The following is a 7,172-nucleotide window of genomic DNA, read 5'->3' as shown; positions in this document are numbered from 1 at the left end:
CCCCCTGGTGGGCTGAGCTGGCCACACACACACACACACACACACACACAAAGAAAATATTGCATATTTAGGGCCATGGGAGGACATGAAATTCATTTCAATACTAAATAAAAAGACAGCTGGTTGAGTTCTCTGTCACTTAAGCCTGCCTTGTTACAGCTTCCAATGTTGGTCTAATGTCAGTGCCTGGCCCTGGCATATGTTGGTGTCCTGCTAACAGATTCAAGGAAGAAAATAAGGGAAAACACTAAAAGATAGGAGAAATAAAATAAGGCTGAAAGTTGAGTTCATTCACAGAAGTGTGATAACATCATATGTGTTATTAAAGTGATTAACTTCACAAATTTGAGTCTGAGCTTCCAAGAAGCCAAGGAGAAAGCAAAGCATGATTATACCTCCCACAGAATAAAACTAAACAAGCAACTTAGAAGAATGACAAATATCCCCAGAACCTCATAGTGAGGACAGTTCATAATTTAGTTTTAAGGAATCATCTGTCTTCAAAGTTCAATAGTTAATGATATTTTAAGGAAATAAGTAAAGTCCCAATAAAAGAAAAAATATATAGTTCTTAAAGGCACCCTTCTCTGGGAGCAATGATGACTTACAAGTACTCTAGCACATCCCAATAAAAATCAAAAAAACAGTGTTCTTTAGTATATAAATCAAAATAATGCAAATATATACAAAATTACCAGCATTTCAGTTAACTTTTTTTTTTTTTTTTTTTTTTTTTTGTGGAACCAGGGATTGAACTCAGGTTCTTGCGCTTGCCAGCGAAGCGCTTATTCCACTGAGCCATCTCCCCGGCCCCCTTAGTTAACTTCTGGGGTTTAACGTGTCATCCTTTGAAAAGAGGCAGATTGCAAACTGGTGGATTGGTCTAGATAATCCCCCAGGTCTGAAAAACCTATTGGAGCTCCTTGATCAAATTTGTACTTGGGTCTCTGCTAAGCACTGTATGTTTCTGCACACAAGTGACCTTACACACACAGACATGGACACAGTCACACACGTGCTCATATAGCTCTGAATGAATATTTTATAATTTTGCTGTCATGGAAAGTAGGTAAGATGCTGCAGCCTTTGCCTGTTACTATAGCAGGAAAGAATTCAGTATTTGCCCAACAACTGATCCATAAAAGTCAACAAAGCATGGACAGCCTCTGTCCTCCTAAGTTGTTTATCTGTGAACTCTGGGGAAAGTTGGAAGGCTGTCAAATATTCAAAACTCAGAGAGCTTTGTCAGCCATTTTCAAACTAATATGTATAGGAGTGGATTGCTGAATGAAGAAATGAACACCCTAGTGCTTTAAACTGTGTTTGTGATCAAGTTTTCTGGGAGGTTTTCAGATATTTCCCTTCACTGAAAACCTTCAAATAAGGACACAATGAAAAAGTTGGGCTTCTGAAATCTTAGGAACAAAATTGGGCAGAACAGAGCTCTCCTCACCTGGGTGTGATTGATGAAAGGAATGCTAGAAAAAGTTAACAATTTTAGTTGGAATTTTTAAAAGTGACAGTAGACTCTACAAAGTACTTAACAAAGTTATTCTATTCTGTCTCTGAGATGCCACAAATATGTAACATATTTCATACTGTCTTTTCTCTCTCCACATGGAAGTACATTTCTTGCTGTTTGCCCTTAAAATAAGGGTCCTCATAATCACAGAGGTAATCAAGTGTTCTCGTGCAGGAGAAACAACGTATTTTCCAATAGGTTTACAACCATCTAAAGTAGTATTGGAAAAGAGCTGGCAAGATAGCTCAGCTGGCTGAGTGCCTGCTTAGGCAAGTGCAAGGGCCGGGGTTCGATCACTGACACCACATGTAACGTCGGCCCCACCCCGGAGTTCAGGTGTGCTTATGCATGTCTATGAATAATCCCAGTGCTTGGGACGCTGAAAACAGGCGCATCACTGTGAGTCCCAGCGGCGCAGTGAGACCCTGTACCAAATACATTTTTAAAAAATAAAGTAGTACTGGAGGGTGGTATTTTTATCTCTACTTCATAATTTCAAGAGGGCTGGTCAAATAGCTGAGTGGATTAAAACTCCTGCAAGCAGGGGCCGGAGGTTCGATTCCCAGGCCTGCCTGCCAGCCCTGCCCCCAGGGCAAGCTGAGACTGCAAATGAGACTGGGCATGGTGGCGCATGCCTGTAATCCCAGCTCTTGGGAGGCTGTAAATAGGCAGATCACTACGAGTCCGATCTAGTACTGAGACCCTGAACACCCCGTAGACCCTTCCCTAAAATACAATAAATAAATAAATTTTAAAAATAAAAGGTGAGGTCCAGCAAGGCCCTGTGGCTTGCCCCATGGTTGCCCAGGTGATAGTGACGGAGCCTGGCCTCACAATGGGCCGTCTGGCTCAGTCAGTGTCTGCACCATGGGCTCAGAAAGCAAGAGGCTCAGCCAGGGGAACATGCTCAGACCTCCTGGTGCACACAGGCTCTACTTGTTTGAATTTGTTTTGAAAATCTTCAATTATGAAGAGAAGGCTTAAAAGCAGAAATTCACCGAAATGTATCCTACAAAAGCAGTGGAAAATGTGAAAAAAATCTGATCCCCCATGTTAATATTTAGCTTTGAAATTTTCAAATTGTTCTTTGGACTACTTTCAATACTGGAAGCCTCTTTTCTTTCTTTTGCTTGTTTTCTTTCAGCTTTTTGAGACAGTGTCTTGCTGTATACTTCAGGCTGTCCCTGAATTCACTGTGTATCCCAGACTGGCCTCAAATTAGCTTTGGCTCTAGTGCTGAAGGACCCAAAGCTCAGGATCTGTCATGTAGAGCCTCATGAGATCTTGCATGACTGATCAGGTAAAGCAGCTCTGTCTCTCTTGTTCTCTCTCTCTCTCTCTCTCTCTCTCTCTCTCTCTCTCTCTCTGCAAGTGAGGTTGATATTCCAGTATTGAAGGACAAGAACTTTAAAATGCAGAGTTTTAAGAGCCATTAGTCTCATTTTAAATATTAACTTTGTCATACTACCTGTGTAATTTGGAAAAATTAATCTTCCTGTCCCCACTTATTCACCCAAAAGTGGGTCAAAGACAAAACCTCAGGAAAAAAAAAATAATAAAGCAAACCCCTAGTGAAAGCAACAGTGAGCACAGGCTTAGGGAATGAGGGCTGGCAGCTCCCGGTCTACTATAAATCAGCATTTCGTAGGTAAATCATTAAAAATGTTTAAGACTTTTTTCTCCTACTTAAACTAGCAAAACCAACTCTCCAGATTAGTCCTAGAAGCCTAGGAGGTGAGGTAAGCACCAGCATTTTGTAAATAAGTGTTAAATGCTGAATGCCTTCTCACATTTCTTTTCTTTTGTAACAGCGTTATTAATATTGATTCCACATAGCACACAACTCAGTTAAATACAATTCAGAATTTTTTAGCATTTTCAGTTATACAACCATCACCACAATCATTTCAGAAATTTTTTTGTCATAACACAAAGGAAACTCCATCTTCTTTAGCAATAACTTAAATTTCTCACATTTCCTATTTCTCAAAGTTCCTATTGACTTTTCTGTCAATGTAAATTTGCCTGTTCTGGACATTTTATAATAATTGAATCATATAATAGATACAATATATCATGTTTTGTCATGCAGTTCTTTGCCTTAGGCATAATGTTTTCAAGGCTCGCCCGCTCTGTAGCAGGTTTCAATATTTCATTCACTTTTATAAATAAATATCACCTTCTATTTATACAATTTGTGAATAGATGGATATTTCTGTTGTTATACCTCTTGAACAATTACTAAAAGTGCCACTAAGGAAAAGCAAGGAACTAGCATTACTGTGTGATTGTGACAGGTGCTGTAGTGGGCATTTTAACTAACTTTCTACCCAAATTAAAGCAGACACTCTAGGGTCAGTGGAAATGTTGCTTTGACTGACCAGACTTAGTATGTGGGTGTACATTTGCAAATCAGGATGCACCCACCTGAAGAGAGTGTTTCCCCAGAGGAAAACTGAGATTAAATTACCAAAATGGAAAGTCAGCCTAAGCATTCAACAGGATTACTTACTTACAACATTTAGGAAGTGGCCCAATCTAGCTTACAGGCAGTAACAGTGCATAGTCCTGTTAGAATGTATATTTTTGGTTTTATGAAATAGTGAAGTGAAATTTTGACCGTATATGATGGTTTGTCTTTAATGGTTCCTGGGGCAGGGGAGATGGCTTAGTAGAATAAGAGCTTGCCTGGCAAGCACAAGGGCCAGAGTTCAATTCCCAGTTCTGAAAAGAGAAAGAGAGAGAGAGAGAGAGAGAGAGAGAGAGAGAGAGAGAGAGAGAGAGGGTTCCTACTCAGTTTTTGTCTTGTAATTATTAGGCATTACATTTACCCTCAAGTGTATCCCACTTTGAGGGAATAAAATATGAGATGGCATTAGATCTTGCCAAGCAAGGGCTTATCAGGATATATAGATATATATATATTTAAGTAGTGAAAAATTTCTTTTGTTTAAAATGGCACTTGGAAAACCGGAAGGTATTTTTTATACAAAAGCAACTAACATGAGATATCAGAATTGTCTTCAATATATAAAGAACAGCCACTTAAAGCAGTAGGATAGAATTGGTTTACGTTATTCCAAGAGAAAAAAATACTACCACTGTGGTTAGTGTTAGAAGGAGTGAATTCCTTTCCTAGTCAGAAATGAAACTTCTGAGTAGTGGCTGGGCTTCTCGAGTCATGTTAAGGAAGGACAAAACTACTTAACACTCCGGCCTTTTTTTTTTTTTTTTTTTTTTTCAGAATTGGGGATTAAACTCAAGCCCTTGCACTTGCCAGGGAAGTGCTTATTCCACTGAGCCATCCATCCGGCCCCTTAACACTCAACGATAATAAGAGAAAGGTTTATTTAGCCCACAGTTTGTAGAGGTTTCAGTCCATAATCAACTGGGCCCAAGGCAGAGTGGCACATGGCAGAGAGGTAGCAGTTCATGGCATCAGAAAACATCAAAATCAAAGAGAAAGAGAGAGCAAACCTCTTTTTGTCCTTTATATTGTGTGCAGGCTACCTGCCCCGGGGTAGGTGTAGTGCTCACACCCTTAGTCTCAGCATTGGACCATGAATCAGTCACAAACTCTAGATTCAGCTGCTTCTGAAAAGCCCACAAGACTTTAGAGAGACAAAATCCAGACACGAGCCATAAGAATCTAGGATCCAGGTTGCCTTGCTCCATTCCTGTTCTTCTGTTCCCGCCGGGCTTCTCATGTTAATTGGTTCTGGTAAGTCCAACCTCATCCTTTTCACTTCCATCAGCTTGAGAGATTGCTGACCACTGGCCTCTGAAATGACGTGGCCACCTACCTGTGGGTGGACCCGGAATAATCCTCGGTGCAGGCCTCCTTATCTGCTTCTGCTGAACTTGGTCTGCAAGGGCTTTGCGACCTACAACAAAAGCACAAGGAGTCAGTTATTTGCTTTCTACTTGCCCATCAGAAAGCACAAAATCTAGTGGAGATTATCCAAAAGCACAAAATTTGTAAGTAAAGAACCATCTGAAATCTATTACTACAAAATATGTATGCTCAAAGGAAACAGACACTGTTGCGTAGAATTTAAAGACTATTCCCCAGAAATCATCCATTTCTATCACCTAAAAAGTATGATAACAGTTTTGTCCCATTTCCTGTGCATAAAGAAACCTCCTTCCCTGTGCATAATTCAGGCTTGACCCTCCCCCTCCTGCATGTCCATCTACACACATGGACCGCCCGGCCAGCTGCCTGAGATGGCAGACCCCAGGGAGCAGCCTCACCCCACCAGCCTGCTGCATTCGTAGAGCACCACACAGAGGGATGAACACAAAGACTTGGAGGGCAAGTGGCCTCAGCCTCCTCTAGCCCTTAAACGCAGGCCATTCACTTTGGATCTCAAGCAACACGAGGCCCCGCTCAATGGACCTGGAAAACAAAGCCAGGTTCTGTGCTCAGTGGACCGCACCACAGGGCACACTGGGGCCTCCTGAGAGGTAGAGAGGAAGGCAGTGTAGCCCAGAGGGTTGACCAAAGGCAGATGGAGTAGCTTTCAGTTCCCACATAATGTAAAACATCATAAATAAGCAGGGAAATGGAGACATGGAAATTACAATTTACCACAGAAATAAATAAGAATTTTAAATAGACAATGAGAAGAGCAAAAAAGACTACCACAAAATCACTCAGCACATAAATATTTAAACAAGGGATTGTAATGGTCAAATGATTCTACCAAGCACGGAAATGCTTTCGTCCCAGATTTCTTTTTGCTGCTAATTGCCATCTTGTAGCTTTTTCCAAAGTTTTCCACAGGAGAAATAAGATATAATGCTTTTGCAACTTTGTCGGATATTTATTTCAGGGATGACTGGGGAGAAGGATGAGACTGAAAATGTATCAACTCTCGTCTACCTGTACAGCAGCATTCCGGAGGCACTTTGATAGATCAAAGAAAGAAACAGAAGCATTTAACTTTTGAAAAGATGCTAAGAGAAAGTCATTTTTATTTTCCATCCAGAGATCCATGGTAGAATGGTGTGCGGTCAACAAAGGCATGTGCACTCCACCCACGTTTGTAGACCTTGGATTCTGTCCTTAGTGTAAGAACCTGAAAGAATAAATAAAATCTGAAAGGTACAATAGCTATAGTAGAATGGGAAGAAACTGAGACTAGAGAATACACAACTGAGATGAGGGAAAGGAGAAAAGACAGGAAAAATCATGTAAGTAATACACAAACTAGCTAAATGGTTGTATTACTAATTTGCATATATTTTGAAGGTAGCAGGTAATGTTTAAAATTTCTACTTTGACCAATTTTGTATGCTAATCTCTGTAATCTAAGCAACTGCATTGAAGACAACAATATGCAATACACCAACCATGGCTGACTACCTGTCATCATATTTCTTTAAATGTATATTGTCTGTAATGTCTTATCTATTATTTTTATACTTTCTTTGAAATAATTTTTTAAAAGTAAAAAAACAAGGAAAAATTAAGGTTTATTGAAAGGAAGAGTTAAGTTTAATTGTTCAGTCTTACATGGCTGCGTCTGGTAATTTAAGCAACAAATTCAGTGATAACAATGTAATATAGCAACCGTTGTTAATTTTATGTTCTTGTTTTGAAATTCTGTACTATTTTTATTGTGTTATGTTTGTTTGTTTTTGTCTT

Source organism: Octodon degus, unplaced genomic scaffold, assembly GCF_000260255.1.
Source record: "Octodon degus isolate 3935 unplaced genomic scaffold, OctDeg1.0 scaffold00141, whole genome shotgun sequence".
NCBI classification, from domain to species: Eukaryota; Metazoa; Chordata; class Mammalia; order Rodentia; family Octodontidae; genus Octodon; species Octodon degus.
The sequence above is the reverse complement of the archived record's forward strand: the minus strand, read 5'-3'. Positions refer to the sequence as shown.